The 18,927-nt window shown below is 37.7% G+C and overlaps 1 protein-coding gene across 1 annotated transcript in view; it reads left to right on the plus strand.

The window, feature by feature from the left end:
- The window catches only part of TTC28 (tetratricopeptide repeat domain 28), a 379,564-nt gene that overhangs the window by 153,560 nt on the left and 207,077 nt on the right, over positions 1–18,927 (plus strand). The window lies entirely within an intron of this gene.

Genomic DNA, 18,927 nt, shown 5'->3' on the forward strand with positions numbered 1-18,927 from the left:
TATCCTTCTGATCCTTAATTTCTCTTCAGTAAAATGGGCTAATAGTAACTGTTCACAGACTGTTGTAGAAATTAAATCATGATATATATGAAAAGCATCCCTGGTAGTGCCTAGTGCCTGACACTTAATGTTTATTTTCCTTTCATCCACACAAACTGTCTCTACCACTGACTCCCACCCTGAACATTTCATAAGAACCTATATAAATGGGTTAGTTATATAAAACGATTTCTTGCCTATAAATGCAGATTTTTTTTTCCTGAGAGGTTTTAACATGGAATGAATTTCTAATTATTTTAAACACTTCAATATAATTTTGTTTGAAGTAAAGATGATAGACTAGTATTATTTAAGATCCCCTCAATCACTGTAGTTTCATGATTCTTTGTTAATTTTGAAAAAACAATATAATATCCCTTTCTGGTTTTTTTTTTTAATTTTTATTGACTTAAGAGAGGAAGAGAGAGGGAGAGAGATACAGAAATATCAATGATGAGAGAGAATCATTGATCAACTGCCTCTTGCACGCTTCTACTGGAGATCTAGCCTGCAACCCAGACATGTGCCTTAACCTGGAATTGGACCTTGACCTCCTGGTTCATAGGTTGATGCTCAACCAGTGAGCCACACTAGCTGGGCGCCTTTCCGGATTTTAAGTTCTGATTTCTCTTTCGTGAAAGTCTTTGAAAAAAGGAGTGTGCTTCATAGGAAATTTTTCTTGTTTATGTACCCGGAGCATTAATGTTTTTGTGATGATGTTCTCTCTTAAAAATAAAAAAACAACTAAAATTGAGTTTCTCTGCCAAAACTCTGAAAGTTGCTTTGCCTTGGGCTCTGTGAGCAGCTCAGGCAGATCCATAAAAGGTCATGGCGGCACCTCAGCTAAGTCAGTGTCCTTGGCTGTCTGAGAGGAGCAGGGCTGGGGGAAGCAGGAGAACAGAGGGCTGGGAAAGGAGATGGCTCTGGACTTGAGGATTCAGTAGCCCATGTGCTCTATGAGGATTTCTAGGGGGCGATTATTAGCATTTTGGCAGCATTTTTCCTTCCTGTGAGTTTTTATTTCAGGGGTCTAGCTTTGGAAGTTCTGTTACCCAGCACTTTATTGGCTGTAGTACGACATATTCCTTTGTGGTTCCAAATATTTGTGGCTGTTGTGGGTTTTTCTTTTTGATTTCAGTTCCTGTGATATTACGACCAGCTGGTTAAAGTTATTTATTTTGATACAGAAAGGTATTATGACTAAACTGTACTGAATAGAACTTTAGTCAGGGAGGCAGCATATTACAATGTTAAGTAGGCACTTTGAAAATTAGATCTGAGTTTGAATCCCAACTCAATTGCTTAAGGAATGTGTGTGATGGAAGGCAAGCTGCTCAGCCTCGCAGATGCTCCCCTTCATCACTGGAAAAAAGGAATTATATAGTGTCCAGTATGTAAGGGTCTGTCCATCTTAATAACTTCCTTTCTTCACCTTCCTCTTCCACTCCTTATTCAACCTGTGATTGTGCCAGAGCCTTACCACCAACTGTGGACATGGAAGGAGAGGAAAATCCTCCCTTCCTCCTAATGAAGGTCAGGGAGACTCATTTTCTCACTCCTTTGGGAAACTTCTCTATCCCAATGGTGGGCTATATCTTATTTCATGCAGAGTTTAGAATTAGAATGATTATAAGTTTGAATTGATGCTTCTTTAGATTGTTAATTATCATAATCTCCATCACTGACAATACCAATTAAAGAATGGATTTATTTTTTTTTTTAGTTATATTTCCTTTAACATTCTAGACTTTCAGCATTTTAGAGACTCATCCTTACAATTTCCTTAGTGCTTTTAGCTTCGTGGGTTTGGCAGATGATATCATGGCTCAATACTAGCAACAAGGTATTTTTTATGTGTTAATTCTTTTTTAAAATATATTTTTGATTTCAGAGGGAAAGGGAGAGGGAGAGAGAAATGATGAGAGAGAATCACTGATCAGCTGCCTTCTGTTTCTCCCCCTCTCTCCCTCTGGGAATCGAGCCTGCAACCCTGGGCATGTGCCCTGACCAGGAATGCGACTGTGACCTCCTGGTTCATAGGTCTTTACTTAACCACTGAGCTACAGCAGTTGGGCTGTCATGTGTTAATTCTTAAGCATATTTCTAAACGATTTTGACACAAATGCTTTGGATCAAGAAGAAAGCTGATGAAAATTTGAGTTGAGATTATTTTAAAGAAAGGCTGTTTGAATTTGCTGTTATTTTATTGGTAATCTTGCTTCAGGGAATGTATGTTTCATTATTCTATGTGGTCAATGGGTCTCCTTCAAGACACACTTGAAGCCACTTGTTTTGAATATAGTCTTATTTCTGTGTTATGCTGTGAGACACCACACCAGACTGTTGGACTATCGATCACAGGATTGGTATTCATTCTTTCACAGGCATAGACCTGATGCCAAATGACTAGTAGAATGACTAAATGCTATTTTTTTCTATTGAAGTTTATAATATTGCTAAAGAGTAATAGTGCATATATACATATGTGGTTATGTTCATGCATAAACAATCATATATATTTAATGCTGAAATAAAGAATCATTTTCTTTATCCTTTTGTAAGCGCCCAAGGAAGTTAAAAATACCAGAACACTGGGTTAATCCAAGATTTTACTGTTTGTGTGATATTTTAAATAGGTAGAAGCAAGTTTTACATCAGCATTGAAAGCTGTAGAGCAGCTGTATCAGTGTGCAGAATATATAACTCAGTGTAAATGTTGCTGCAAAGAGAACAGGCTCCAGTAGATGTTTATAGATATTTGCACATGTTCCAAATTAAATTATATTCATCTCTAGTGCCATATTCTGCAAATCTCACCAAAAGAACTTACCTGTGCTCCATGAAAGTAATCCATTGGAATTCTTTTTTATTTTTTCCATTGGAATTCTTGAATTAGACTGAGAACATTGTCATTCCTTAATATCAAAAACTTTTAAAGTCACACGTGATTTTCCCATCCAGGTTTTCCTGTCAAATCTCTATTATATTGTACTAGAGGCAGGTGCACGAATTCATGCACCAGTGGGGTCCATCTTCCTGGCCTGGGGGATCAGGCCGAAACCAGCTCTCTGGCATCCCCCAAGGGATCCTGGATTGAGAGAGGGCACAGGCCAGGCTGAGGGACCCCACTGGTACACGATTTGGGCCGGGGAAGTTGGCCAGCTGGGGAGGGACTGCAGGAGGGCTCCAGGGCATGTCCGGCCATCTCGTTCAGTCCTGATTGGCTGGACCCCAGCAGCAAGCTAACCTACCAGTCGGAGTGTCTGCCCCCTGGTGGTCAGTGCACATCATAGTGAGCGGTTGAGGGGCCTTAGCATATTATTAGCATACTAGAGGCCTGTTGCACAAAGAGATTCATGCAATAGGCCTTCCTTTCCCCTGGCTGCTGGCACCGGTTTGCCTCTGGCACCCAGGGCCCAGGCCTTCGCTCTGGCCGAGTTCTGGCTGGAGCCGGCCCAGGAAAGGTCAGGCCTCGCTGCTCTGCCGGCCCTGGAGCCATGAGGCCTTGCTGCTCCGCTGGCCCCGGAGCTGTGAGGCTTCGCTGCTCCACCAGCCCTGGGCTGTCAGGCTTTGCTCCACCGCTTGGAGCCTATGTATGCAAATTAACCGCCATATTTGTTGGTGGTTAATTTGCATATTGTGCTGATTAGCCAATGGGAGGCATAGCAAAGGTACGGTCAATTACCATGTTTGTCTATTATTAGATGGGATTACGCTTTGGTTGAACAGATGACTGGACACTTAACATATTAGGCTTTTATTATATAGGATTTTATTCTGTATTTAAACAATTTTGTGGATTATACATTTTAGAGATAGTTCTACAGTGGGGCCTTGACTTACGAGTTTAATTCGTTCCGTGACGGAGCTCATAACTCAAATGACTCATATGTCAAATCATTAAAGTGAACGAGTGAGACACGTGATGCTGGGCTGATGTTGTGGCGTTCACTGTGATGTTCGCTGCGCCAACTAGCGGTGGGGTATCTGAAGCTGGCTTGTAACCCAAATTTTAGCTCTCAACTCAAAGCAAAAAATCGGCCGATAGACGGCTCATATCTCGAAAAACTCGTTAGTCGAGACACTCGTAAGTCAAGGCCCCACTGTATTAGAAAAATCTATAGCTATTTTACATATCTATATCATATCTATATATATAAAAGCCTAAGCGACCATCCACCTGTCTGACCGGTAGCTGTGACGTGCACTGACCACCAGGAGGAAGACGCTCAATGCAGGAACTGCCAAGCTGCCAAGCGGGCACTGGCAACTTCACCTCCTTGCGCGTGCACCGGGCTGGCTGCTGATGGAACGCGCTGCCCGCTGGGGGCCACTCATACTGGGGCGGGTAGCTGGCTGGTGCACCCCGCGGCCTCCATCAGTGCCTCAAGCCCCAGCAGTAGAGGCAGTGGCAGCGGCGCCTGCATGAACGGCCCGAGCAGGTAGCGTGTTCCACTAGGGCACCCGCTTTCCCACAGGCCTGAGCCCCCAAGCAGCCGGGGATGAGCTGGTGATCCCAGGGGCGGAGGCGGCCTTCGACCTGGGGTCTGGTGAATGGGCAGAATATGGCCCTGATCGCAGGAGGCTAGGCCTAGGGACCCTACCCACACGATTTAATCATGCGCTGGGCCTCTAGTTTGATTAATAATGTATTAGCATAAAGAACTTAAGAGTCCAAGTTGCAACTTAACCATAAAATAATTTTGAAGTAATATTACCTTTTTATTTCAACATAAGATTAACATGTTCATTATGTTCTGAGAACATAGCTCTCTAATCCAGACCATATGCAGTAATTGGGAATTTTAACACACATAAACAAAAGATAGATTACTATTTATTACAGAGGGTTTTAAAAATATTTTTTTAAAATATATTTTTATTGATTTTACAGAGAGGAAGGGAGAGAGATAGAGTTAGAAACATCGATGAGAGAGAAACATTGATCAGCTGCCTCCTGCTTGCCCCCTACTGGGGATTGAGCCTGCAACCAAGGTACATGCCCTTGACTGGAATCAAACCCGGGACCTTTCAGTCCATGACCTGATGCTCTATCCACTGAGCCAAACCAGTCAGGGCTATTACAGAGGTTTTAAGTGTGTTCGGAGTACAAATACATGCCAAAATCTGCTAACATTAAGCTGAGCTAGTTCAAAATTGCAAAAAACATTAAGAATTAGGAAGTCTGACAAATTCCAAAAGAAACATGAAATTTACCCGTGTTATTATGACTTTGCAATAAATTGAGCAGCTTTTCCTCTATTGTTTTAATGTAGTAGTCTCCAGTTGCCCACAGTTCTTTTTCTTTAAAAAAATGTAATATACATATTGATTTCAGAGAGCATAGGAGAAGGAGAGAAGGATAGAAACATCCATGATAAGAGAGAATCATTGATCAGCTGCCTCCTGCACACCTCCTACTGGAGATGGAGCTCACAACCCAGGCATGTGCCCTGACGGGGAGTCAGATCGTGACCTCCTGGTTCATAGGTGGACGCTCAACCACTGAGCCATGCTGCTGGGCTTGTTTGCATTTATCTTCAGTTCATCTTAATAAGCCAGTTGACCTTAGATATAGATGCATCTTAAGATCCTCAGGTCCTTAGTCATAAGGGATTATTTTAGGCTTCTAGAAGATGCTACATGTATTTTTTAGATATTTTAAAATAAAATATTTTCTCTTAATAGTCATCTTTTCAGTCATTAATTCAGTATTTCAGGGTATATTTAATGCTGGAAAAAGGCATCTGAGCAATAAAAAATGTGATATTTTCACAGCATTCATTAACCTGTAAAGTGTTATTTTCTTTACTCTGGTCATTTTATAGAAGACCTTGAATGTAGACCCTGTTTATTAGAGACTCCTGAATGCATAAATCAATTTTGACATTTTCTTTGGTCTAATGATAATGTGACTTGTTAATAATCACTGTAGTAACTTCCAATTAATGCCAATTGTGACTTCAGATTAGGTTCCTTCTAATTAGTACTTTGTCATTTTACCTCATCAGAAAATGGTGTTTGCTGGTCTGGAATTAAGGAGAGTTCCATTTGGCAATAGGTGGTTCATTAACACATAGAAAGAAATAGACTGGCTCACACCCTTTTTGCCAGTAGCAAGTGTTTTGTTTTGTTTTTTTCAAATATATTTTATTAATTTTTTACAGAGAGGAAGGGAGGGGATAGTCAGAAACATCGATGAGAGAGACACATTGATCAGCTGCCTCCTGCACAATCCCCACAGGGGATGTGCCCACAACCAAGGTACATGCCCTTGACTGGAATCGAACCTGGGACCCTTCAGTCCATAGGCCGATGCTCTATCCACTGAGCCAAACCAGTTAGGGCAATAGCAAGTGTTTTTTTTTAAAAGGAAAAGCTTGCCCTGCTTTGTGGGGACAGTGGTGGCAGATTTCTTATCCAAAACCCTTGTTAGGTTTTCTTTTTAGGAAAAAGATGTTTGGAAAGGAGACATTGAAATGAAACCAAGAGTAGTACTCACAAGGCTCCCAACGATAGTGAATGTACTACGGAGAAGTTTGGGATGCCTCAGCAGTTAGCCACTCTATAAATAATGAAAGAAGATAGAATTTCATAGCATAGGATTTTAGAATGTTACAGTAATAAAGAACCTTAAGAGATTACTTAACCCTAACTCTCCCTTTAGAAATGATGCGGTTGAGGCCCAGAGAGGAAAAGTAATTGAAATTCACAAGGTTGTCAGTATTAAGTCTAGTTTTAGCCCAAGGTTTCTGTCCAGTGTTCTAGTTCACTACCATATATTATTACTGTCTTAATTAGTATGCTATCAGGAAGATTCAACTTAGGCTTTGCAGAAAATGTGATGATTGAACTAAGGTTGGAAAATAATTTATTTTCTTCAGGTTTGTCTAAAGTTTGGTACAAGATTATGCCAGAGAACTTAAACTTTTTTTACCATAAGTGACAAAGTAAGTGATGAAGAAGTATAAGGATTTTTAACTTTGGCATGTAAATGCTTTTTAAATTAAATGTCATTCGGAATAAGGAGCTCAACTATGTAATTTAAGAGGTGTAGCTTTTACAGAAGTGTGGATAGAGGCACAAAATAGGTCAGAATTGAATATTAGCAGAACAAAGAGCATAACGTAGTTCATCTTCATATAGAAGTCATCCCTAGCATCCTAGGGCAAAGGGGCATTCTTACCTCATCGCTTGAAATGCTATCTCTGCTGTTGAAATGTGAGACAAACAGCTGAAAGGATCAGGTTTTGCGTGGATACTGATGTCTCCAGACTATCTTGATTTCAAGTATACTGATAGCTGTATACCAAGTTATATCTATTTATGTTGAAATCTAGAGCCTTCACTCTCAGGGGAGTATGCATGAATGAGACAGCAGGAAGAGATCAACTTTCTAAGCCTCCCTTTTTGTATTTATTGCAAGGTGTTTTTACAGTTGTTACTTTTGTCCACTTAAAAAAAAAAATTCAGATTGTTTGAAATTAGTAAAAGAAAATTTGAATGATTTTCAAATAGACTAAATTGAGCGTTGATAATTTAAAAGCCTATTATTTTTGTTTGCCTTGGCTCTGCCTATGGCACTTAAATATTTCTTTAGGAAGGACCTATTCTGACCCATGATCTTCCTGGCAAAATCAGTGTAAGCACTTGAATTTCAAATGCATGTCTTTTACATTTAAATTGCTGTTCTTTGCTGTAGGAAGAGCTCATGAAAACCAGCTATAGTTCATAAGGCTGGTCTCTTGCAGTGAAATTAGAGGCCATTAGAACTATTGGTCTTATTTCCAACTGAATTAGTTAACTGCTTGTTAAGGTTCAGAGCTTATTGACCAATAGGCATTTATTACTGTGGCCATAATGACACAATGATTTCCATTAAATTCCAGAGTTTGTGAAAATGAAAAAGAGATCTTGCAAAGAAAGTTGTTAGTGGTTGCATTTAATTATTAGGATTAATTAGGCATTTAAATGTGGATATAAAATATATTTTAAAAACAAGTATTTCTCTTTCATTGCTCTGAGCCAATTGTGCCGAAGGGAATGAAAATATTGTTCTTTCTTGAAAATACAGCTGGTTCTCTTGTTTCACAAAATGTATGCACAGCAATTGCTGATCCATGTCTTCAGAGAGTACTTATCAATATTGCAGAATATTTGGTAGTTTAACATTTGCCATTAATAATATTCAGGATAATTTTGAAAATAATCAACATGGTTGCTATAGGACATTAAAAGTACTCACCTGGGAACTTAAGAAAATGATTTGTCTTTTTTTCGAAGACTTTTAATGTAATAATTTCAGAACCTATATTTTCATTACTTTTATTTAATTATGGTCACAATTTTATAATTAACAAGGATTCTTTACATAAGATATCAATTAAATTAGAGGCTTTATGCATCATTTTTGAATTTGTGGTTAAATATGCATTTTAGGACCTAGTTAAAATAACTTATTAAAAAATTAATATATCCTGAAAGAAGGTAGAAAAAAATGACAGATTATGAAGTGGAACCTAGTTTTTAAGCTTTTGGGATTTTATCCATTACATTAAAAATTGACGTGGGATCTGAATATTCATCTCCAAAACCATTTGAAATGATAAGCTGCAGAATTAGAGCTACTTCTCTGTAGAAGACTCATTTGCAAGTGTCAGCCAACATTCCTTTCAAACAACGTGAAATGGGTTTCTTAATTTACTTTAGAAGTGGTTTCAGAAAGTTGATGCAACCAAGTTCATTTGCATTCTCTCTGGACAGGATAAATCCACTTCATTGATATTAGTTTGGATAATTTCTCCCCATGGGGCAGTGCATCTTTTTCAAACTCGGATCCAAGAGCATTATGGGAAAAGCTTTGTGGGTTAAATTCATATCTGTCCTAGCTAGGGAGCATGCTGAGCCACATAAAAAATGTCAATATGGATTTAGGCTCTATGGATTTCAGTGTCTAAGGACAGGAAAGTGTCTCAGGAGAAAACTGGGATTTTTGAAAGACACTCTGTTCAAGGAATGTATTTGAAAGCGGCTAGGATTGATAATTTAGGAAAAGCAGAATGAGAGAAGGTATGCTAGTGGTGTGGAATTTTTTTAGTTAATAAATATTTTTTCTCTTTTTTCTAATAAATATTTATGGATGCATAGATGATATATCCAGGGTCAGCTCTAGTGTATGGATATAAATAAAAAAAAAAAGATCCCTGCCTTTGAAGAACTCATTTTCTATTAATTTTGTTCATTTGTGCTCCCTTATGAAGACTGTTTTAAAGGGAAGCTGCGCGCTATGGGTGTGGAGACCTGGCTTCAGCGCCTGATGGTTCTGGATTTGAATCTCTATTCTGTCACTTACAAGCTGTTACCTTGGACAAGTTATTTAATCTTTAGCAGCCTCAGCATCCCTGTCTTTAAAGGAAGATATAGTAATCCACCTTGTCGGATTAAGACTGAATAACATTACTTACGTAAAAGTGCTTGTCATGTGCTAACGGACGTATCAGTTCCATTTCTTCTCCTTTCTGTAATATTGCTAGTCCTGCAAACCAGTGACATTATGTATGACTAGGTCATTGTGAACTGGGTGGATAATATTACCACCCTTTACAGCATAATTTCTTTTTATGGAAAAAATGCTTAAGCATTCTTAACAACTGACTTGAAAACGAACTTGTAGAAAACAATTCCTGTGTTAGTTGAGGAAGACCCATATTCCTTACGTGTGCTTACTTATATGTTGTCTTGAAACAATTCCTAAATTATTGAGTGGGCAGCTTTTATATATATCTCCCCAGGTTGATTACATACATACTTTCTGAAATTTGATATTAATTATTTCTTCTTATATATCCCTGTGGTACTGAATACTTTTATATGTAGTAGGTAGTAAACATATTTTAAAAATTAAATTTATTGGGGTAACATTATATAAATTTTGGGTATATACTTTTGTAATACAACATCTGTATACTCCTTTTGACAACACATTCTTTTAAAAAAATACATATTGTTATTGATTTCAGAGGAAGGGAGAGGGAAAGAGAGATAGAAACATCAATGATGAGAGAGAATCATCGATTGCCTGCCACCTGCATGCCCCACACTGGGGATCGAGCCTGCAACCCAGGGATGTGCTCTTCAGTTCACAGGCTGACGCTCTATCCGCCAAGCCAAACCAGTGAGGGCTGGTAACACATTCTTGATAAAAGGTGAAACCTTTACAGAAAAAATGCCAAAGATGAATTTAATTAAAAATATGAAATAATTTTGATTCTGTAGTTTAAAACTTTTCAACAAATAATACTAGAAAATGTTTCAATTTAAAGTCAGACTAAAAGTATAAAAGTTTTATAGAAAGAGAGTTTTAAATGATGAAGGGAACAATGTTTCCAATTTGTGATCTTTGGAAGAGGGTGTGGAATCATGTCACTCTTGCACAAAAAGTACCTCTCAAATAGCATAGCAGCTTTTATGGTGTAAGAGACCCCAATAAGTCAAAGAAGAGCATTAATCTGGGACTGTTTAGCCAGTTGTCCCATTTAGACTGAGGCACCAGTTGTCTGTGAACGTCACTCTTCATGCCTGATTACCAAGACCTAGATTTATTGATAGAACTTTGCATTTGTATTTGGTGGTTGTGCTTGTTTTCAAATGATTTTTTGTAAAATATAGATAATCCCCGTGAATAGGTAATTTTTTTAGTACATTGATATTATACCCAAGTAAAAATCTCTGACCATTTCTTAATCAAAATAATTTATTAAGTTCCTAGGTATGGAGGAACTGCTATGCTATTCTCATGGCTTTTTTGAAAGGAAATTCATCTGCCCTATCTCCGCCGTTCCCTTTTTGGAATTGCTGCCATCATTTCATAAGAATGCATCACCGATAGGACTATTACACTGATGAATGAAAGCTCCTGCGCCTGTTGACAGGCACTAAGTAGGCTCTAAGCAAACTGAAACTCATTGAATCTTAGCAGGGCTATTAAGAAAATAAGTGCAAATTGTCAGGAGAAGAGAGATTTGTTCCTTAACATCATCACTTGACTCTTGGGTAAGAAATGTTAGGCAAGAAAGAGACTGTTTCAATTTGTCATCCTCTTGAGACCTCAAGATGCTATCTGCGGTGCTGAAATAAGCCATTCCTTCCTATGAGCAGAGAAAATGAGAAAATGGTTTATGCCCAGATTGATCCATTTAGTTAGGAGGACAGCCACATAAATAACTACTTAAGAAAACAGAAACAAAGAAAGAAAATGGGAAACCTGAATCCCTGGCATAGACCCTTCAGGATTAAAGTCTCTGTAAATAGCATGTACAAAAAACAGAACTGTCTGTTTACTACAACTATAATGGACTCAGAGGCAGACCTTGTGAACTTTAACCTCTGTTTACCTTAGTTTTCCCATCTATAAGATAAAAGTCATTTTCTTTTCATGTCTCGTAGGGGAAAGCTAGATTAGCTCATGATTGAGAGAAAGCCTTGGCATCAAGGGGCTATAGAAGTGTTATGAGGATGATAATGTAATTACTGAACATGTGTCAGCAATATGATGTGACTATTTAGAAGTACATAAGATCCCCGGATGTACACAGGCAGAGAAACAGCACATATATCAATTGCACTTACTTTTTATTATGTTTTTGTGATTTAGTTATTTTTAAAAAATCTGTTTATTTACCTTATTGAGAAAGGGAACTCTTTGGAAGTGGGGAGGCAATGTGATGTAGGTGAAAAGAGCTTTGATTTTTTTTTCATTTTAAAATTATTTTTATTTTCATTTACAGTCGTCATACATTATAATATTAGTTTCAGGTGTATACTCCAGTGATTAGACATTACATAACTTCCTAAGTGATCTTCCTGATATATCTCAACACCATACATAGTTATTAGAATATTATTGACTATACCAGAGGGATGTCCGACTGCTGGCTTAGGCCTGCTCCCCGCGTTATGTTACTGTATGGCTTTGCCCTTCACAGACCCCTATTTAAATTATAATTGGATGAGAAAAGCAAGAGTTGATAGATCAGAAGCTAAGAAAGATCAAGGAGTGAATCACTAATGTTGAAATTTCATCTGCTCAAGAAAGCCTTATGTAGAATTTCCATATCCCAATATACTAGGATAGCACTTACGGTAATAATCCTGATAGACTGCTTTTAGAGGTTCCCATTAATCTGACATAGTTTGGGTATATCTACATTATGGGAGGTAAGATGCCAAGTGTTTTTGCCAGTAGTTGGTGAGAATTCAGGATCCTTTAATTTCCATGTTGTTGACTTCAGTGTTTTTCTGAATCCACCATTCTTTCTGCTCATTCTTATTTTTTTCTATTTTGCTTCTGGTCTTACCATATTCCCCAGGATCAGGCTATGTGTGCAAAGGGAGGATTGGTAGGGCAGGTGCACCGAACTCATGCTGAAGCCAGATGATTCTTGGAGAATATTCAGGAAATTCCCTTGGTTTTCTTCTTGGCACAACTTTATACACCTCCTATGCCATATCCATAGAATAAGATCTAGGAAGTTCAGAACCATTGCTTTTGGAGACTTCATAAACTTCTTTCATTGTTTATTTTGAAAGCTTAGAAGAGAAACTCCAGATTATGGTACACACATTTTATAATCTGACATATACTTTACCATTGGGAATCCCTCCAGGGCTAGGAAATGATACTGCTTAGTTATTTAACTCTTGGTTGTCATTTCATCTTTTCTTTATCTTCTTATCAGATTTGTAATTTCTTTTAAAAATATGTTATCTTAACACTTTTGATACAATTCACTGAAAACTAATTTTGGGAAAAGAAATAGCTGATGTGATATGAAACACTCAGGATTGAGAGCAGATTTCTTTTAGAAATTGATATCAAATGTACCAAAAGCAGCACTAGGGAGAGAAGCAATTCACAGCTGCAGATTTGGTTAGAACATTATGTTGAGGCCATTTGGGTCTCTGACTCTGGCTTGCAAACTAAATAATGGTGTTTTCTAAAATAGCCTCCAATCTCTTGCATGTGCTTTCAGCACACAATAAGACAGACTAGTAAAAATAGAAGTATACTTTTCTGGAGAGATAGGAATGATTACTCCCAGCTGAGCAGGTAAAACACATGAAGAATGTGTTCTTTGCTGATTCTTAAGGTTTTATTTTTATTTTTAATGTAAAGTGTCAGCAAATAGAAGAGAGAGAAAATTCACTTGAAAATGTCACAAAAGAAAAGAAGCATAGTAAATTGTATTGCAGGTAAAAATTCATTTTGGCCAGCAAACAAGCAAGCTTTGTCTGAGGAGCTTGCTGATGGCTCCTTTTGTTTGTCTTTGATTTAAAGCCTCAAACCTGTAATCTAATTAACATCGACTGAGTTGCAAGTACAGTGGCCTGTTTGGTTCAATAATAATACATTTTTATGAAAGGTTAATGAAATGAATTTTCTTTCCATCCAATTCATTAAAAATTGTTCTACAATCAACGGTTGCTAATGGAATAGAGATTAAATATTCACGTTCATAAATTTTCTGTGTCATTTCTGATTTTCCTTCATTTCTGCCTCCATAGGTTGAATTTTACAAGTACAAGAATTCCCAGACAAAAGGCTTGATTTAGAGGTTAATTGCATACCATTAATTTTTTTAATCAAAGAGATAATGTGGAATAGTGGAAAGAGTTTGGCAGCAGGTTTGTCTCTCTTTGTAGCTGTATGATTTGGGGCAGGTATTGTAATCGCCTCTTTTTTTTGCAGTAGTTGTCATAAGAACTTCTCGCAGAATGTTGTGAGGGTTAATGATAAACTGTGGAAAGCGCCTACCACAGTGTTGAGCACAGAGAGTAGTTCAACAAATGATAGCTAGGAAAGGTTTTGGAGAATAAAACACCTACATATATGCACTAAGACTTATGATACCGTGCAGTGCAGGGTGGATATTGTAGGACGGGGTTCTTCTTGATTCTAAGATAGGTATCAGGCTTGGGTATCAGAACATCTTGTAGTAATTCTAATAATAAGTCTTTTAGGAAAAACTCTGAGAGGAAGGACTGTTTTATGTTTCGACAAATACATTTTTGGTCTTCTTTTCCACGTAGGCCAAAGAACCTTATTTAATCTGCATATGATGTTTTTCCCAAACAATGAATTTACTAGATAAGTGAAGCCTACACAAGCAACTGCCAAAAGTGTGACTATTTTAAAAAGCAATTTAAAATAAAATTTTTATTATTTTCAATTACAGCTTACTAGTACATTCAGTATTATTTTGTATGTTTCAGGCATACAACATACTGATTAGACAACCATATACTTTACAAAGTGTTCCCCCCAATATTTCTGCTGACAACCACACATAGTTGTTACAATATTATTACCTATATTCCCTGTGCTGTACTCTATAGTCTCATGACTGTTTGTAACTGCCAATTTGTACTTCTTAATCCTTTCACCTGTTGTGCCCAGTCCCTCAACTCTCGTCCCCTCTGGTAGCCATCAGTCTGTTTTCTTTATCTCTGAGTGTGTTTCTGTTTTGTTTGTTCATTTATATTGTTTTTTAGAGTCACATATGAGTGAAATCATATGGTATTTGTCTTTCTCTTACTGACTTATTTTACTTAGCATAATACCTTCTACATTCATCCATGCTGTTATAAATCGTAAGATTTCATTCTTTTTTATGACCGAGTTATATTTTATTGTATATATGTACCACAGCTTTTTTATCTACTTGTCTTTTGATAGGCACTTGGGTTGCTCCATAGCTTGGTTATTGCAAATAACACTGCAGTGAACATAGGGGTGCATATGTATTTTTTGAAGTGCTTTGCGTTTCTTCAGATAATTCCCCAGAAGTGGAATCGCTGGGCCATTTTTTAATTTTTATTTTAAAATTGCCCTCAAACATATTACCTACTTTATAGGCTTTTGGAACAGAAGATGCCAAACCTAAGTTTTAACTATTTCCCTAATGACTCAAGGTGATCATTATGATTATTACTTTTTGTTTTGGGCTTAATTTTTGTCAGCCCCTCACCCAGTTTACCAAAGGTGATTTCAGTGTGCAGACTGGTGAAGTGGATGAGCCATCTGATTAAATAGTAAATGCCAAACTGACAGTAACAATGAGAAATTCACTTCTGTTCAATTTTTAAAAAAATACCTACTCTGTTTTATATTTAATATGTGATGTCATTTGCAACTATTGAGGTCATCAGAGTCATCCTCTGTGTAAGTGAAAATAGAACATGAAGTGTGGTGAAGTCAAGTTCCTTGTCCAAAGGCGCACAACTGAAATGTTACTGGGATAGCATTTCAGTGTCAGCCTAATGAGTCCTTTCTCTTTCACCACATCTGCCTTGAGAGGAAGTCAGCCTCAGTTCAGAGCTTTTGTAATAGTTATTTCACTTGTTTAGTGTATTCTCCTTTCACTTTCCAATTTAGATTTGTCTTTGGAGGTTTGTTAGAGAAAGACCAAACTCTAGAACTGCATTGTCTAATCCAGTGACTATTAGCCACATTTAAAGTATTTAAAATGAAATTTAAAATGTAGTTTCTTAGTCACACTGTCCACATTTCAAGTGCTCAGTGTCCACATATGGCTGGCTAACAGTTACCATTATCAGAGAACAGTTCCATCGTTGCGGAAAGTGCTATTAATTTCTCCCTTGTTCTAAATGAAACACATAACAAAATATACAGGTGACTATTTGATGCAAGATGGTAAACATTTATTGAGGGCATGGGTTATATGCCTTCATTTTTATGTCATATATATATTTTTAACCCTCACTCAAAGATATTTTAAAAATGAATTTGAGAAAGAGAGGCAGGGAGGGAGGGAAAGAAACATCCATGTGAGAGAGAAACATTGAATGGTTGCCTCCTGTACACACCCTGACCAGGGATTGAACCTGCAACTGAGGTACGTGCCCTGACTGGGAATCGAACAGGCAACATTTTTGGTGTATGGATGACGCTTCCACCAACTGAGCCACCTGCTTGGGGCATTAGTCACATTTTTTTTCTTCTTTCTGTATATATACAAGAGGCCAGATGCACGGAATTTGTGCAAGAGTAGGCCTTCGCACCCGCAGCGGCTGCCTCGATCGCGCAATCTCTCAATCCAGAAGGACGTCCGGATGGCCGTTTGGTCGATTTGCATATTACCCTTTTATTGTTATAGACATTTTTATTGATTTCAGAGAGGAAGGGAGAGGGAGAGATAGAAACATCAATGATGAGAGGGAATCATTGATTGACTGCCTCCTGTTTGCCCCCCATTTGGGGCTGAACTTGCAACCCAGGCATGTGCCCTTGATCGGAATCGAATTCAGTACCTTTTAGTCCGCAGGCTGACGCTCTATCCACTGAGCCAAACCAGATTGGGCCATTATGCCACATTTTTTAAAGCACAGGATTCACTTCACATTTTTATGTGATCTAATGTATAATTTGTAATATCTAATAAATTTTATAGAGGTAATATGTATATATGTACTCACATGTTAGATATCTGTTTTAAGCACTACCAACTGTCCTTTATTTTCCTATGCAATGAATGCATTCCTTATAAAGTATATGAAAGTCAGATATATGAAAATATTAAAGAAAATATTGACATGTTCAGTGAGTCGGGGTGTTAATTACTAGAGAACTAAAACTAAAATCTCAAATTGTGCCTTTTCTTTTGCGAATCATTTTCTTTATATATTCTCTCATTTTATTCTTTTCTATCATGACTGGAGTCTAGTTAGTTGTTCTGTGTATATCAAAGGTTTTGTGCTTTTGACATCCTATAATCATTTTCATTTTTGACCCAGTTGTGTTAAATTATAGATTAATGCTGCTGCTTTTTAAAAACTAGTATCAGCATTTCTATTGTCCCCATTTGGCATTTTTAAATTAAATAAGGGAAATTCAGTAAAGTAGTTTTTAATTTATAAACATTATTTAAAAAGATGATGTGGTAGCAGGTGATGTGATTGGCTCGCAGGTATATCACTGTGTTATAGTTATAGATGTTTATTCTTCAGAAGATGTAAAAAAAAGTTGAAATTCTAACAGTGAAAGACAGGTTGGGAACATTAAAATATAAAATTTGAAAGTATAGATTAAATCGAAGGCACAATATTTGTAAATGCTTGGATTAAGTAATAGACTATGAGTTGTACATGTAAATGAATACTCTTAATTTAAATGTTATTATATATTACATTTGCTATAAATATATGTGCATACCTATGGTAGTGGTTTACCTCATAAGTTACTTGAGCCAGGTAAGAGTAGGATTTTAGGTTGAGTGATGTGTTAGAATTGTGAACCAGGAATGGAGTGTTGTAAATAAAGACTTACAGGTCCTTCATTGTTTCCAGTGGTTCTTGAAGAGTGAAGAGCTTCCTCTTTCACATGTTTAGTCTCTGAGTGTTTTTACTTTAACCCTGTCTTAGAATTTTAGGAATGCTGCAACAAAATATCATAGGCTGGGTGGCTTAAATGACAAACATTTATTTCTCACAGTTCTGAAAACTGAGAAGTCCCAGATTAAGTTGATGGCATATTTGGTGTCTGGTGAGGTGAATAGATGGCTATTTTCCTGGTTAATAGATAGCTATCTTCTTGCTGTGTCCTTACATAGTGGAAGGAGAGAGAGGGCTTTCTGGGGTCTCTTTTATAAGAGTACTGATCCCATTCAGAGGGCTCCACTCTCATCACCTAATCCCCCCTAAAGCCCTAAATACCATTACATGGAGGATTAGGTTTCAACATACTAATTTTGGAAGGACACAAACATTTAATCTATGGCAAACTCTCTGAGGTGAGAAGAATGGCCACTTAATAAAGAACAAATACTAGCAGTTTTAACAACAGGGCATAAATACTTCAGTCATTTGTTACATTTTTATTACTGCTTAAGTATTACAAAATCTCACTAGTAAGCAGCTCTACAGGTAGCAGTCAAGACATTTATAGCTGTTTATATTCTTCCCTTCTAGATTGTGAGCACATTGAGAGTCTGCGTCCTCTGTTTTATAGTGCCTGGTGCTGTAGATTTTTAGGGAATATTAATTGAAGGAAGGAATGAACTTATTCTTGTAACGCAGTTGTATTTGTGAGGTGATAGTTTAGTAGCATGTGTGGAATAATCACTGAGGGTTCTTTGTAGGGAACAACAAAAAATAAATGAATGACTGTGCAACACTTGAAAAATCTACCTTTAGTCCAGTATGTTAACTAGCTCCCTATACATTTCTCTTCTTGGCCAAAGCTTCAGGTCAAAACCGTTGTTCTCAGGGCACAGGTGCTCTTATAGTCAATTCATGTTGCCCTTCCTCCTCCATCTGCGAGGTAACCAGTGACCAGAATGTGGTGTATGTGTCGGGGGAGGGGCGCTTAGGCAGGGGAATAGATTTTCTGAGGTTGGCTGGGCACCGAGTGTTTAATATTGCTTCCTTCAGCATGATGCACATATATTGCCTCTGCTCAATCCGAAGTGATCAAAAATGTCCCCTTTCCCAGATGAAGCAGCTTCCTGTGAGACCTCTGATTCTGAGGAAGAGAGAAATTAGTAGCAGGAATCAATAGGGGTGAGGCAGATAGGCGATAGCAGGTTACATCCGTTTTCTTGAAGCAGCTGTGAATCTCAGCACATTTTCCCTTTGGCTTTGGAAGAGGCTGACAGAGGACCCTGTGGGTGGCTGCTGCATCTCCCAAGACCTGAGTGCCAGTTTCTTCTTGTTGGGTAGCTCAGATTTTTGTCTGGGAGCCTTACGGCAATGAGTTTCCCAGTTGCCAGTAGTCTTTTATGGAGCCAGGAGAGGAGCAAATGAAGCCATGATAGGAATTGAATAATATATTGCATAGTAAAATACTTGTTGGATTCCTTACATTCTGTTAGT

Source organism: Myotis myotis, unplaced genomic scaffold, assembly GCF_014108235.1.
Source record: "Myotis myotis isolate mMyoMyo1 unplaced genomic scaffold, mMyoMyo1.p scaffold_m19_p_20, whole genome shotgun sequence".
Taxonomy (NCBI): domain Eukaryota; kingdom Metazoa; phylum Chordata; class Mammalia; order Chiroptera; family Vespertilionidae; genus Myotis; species Myotis myotis.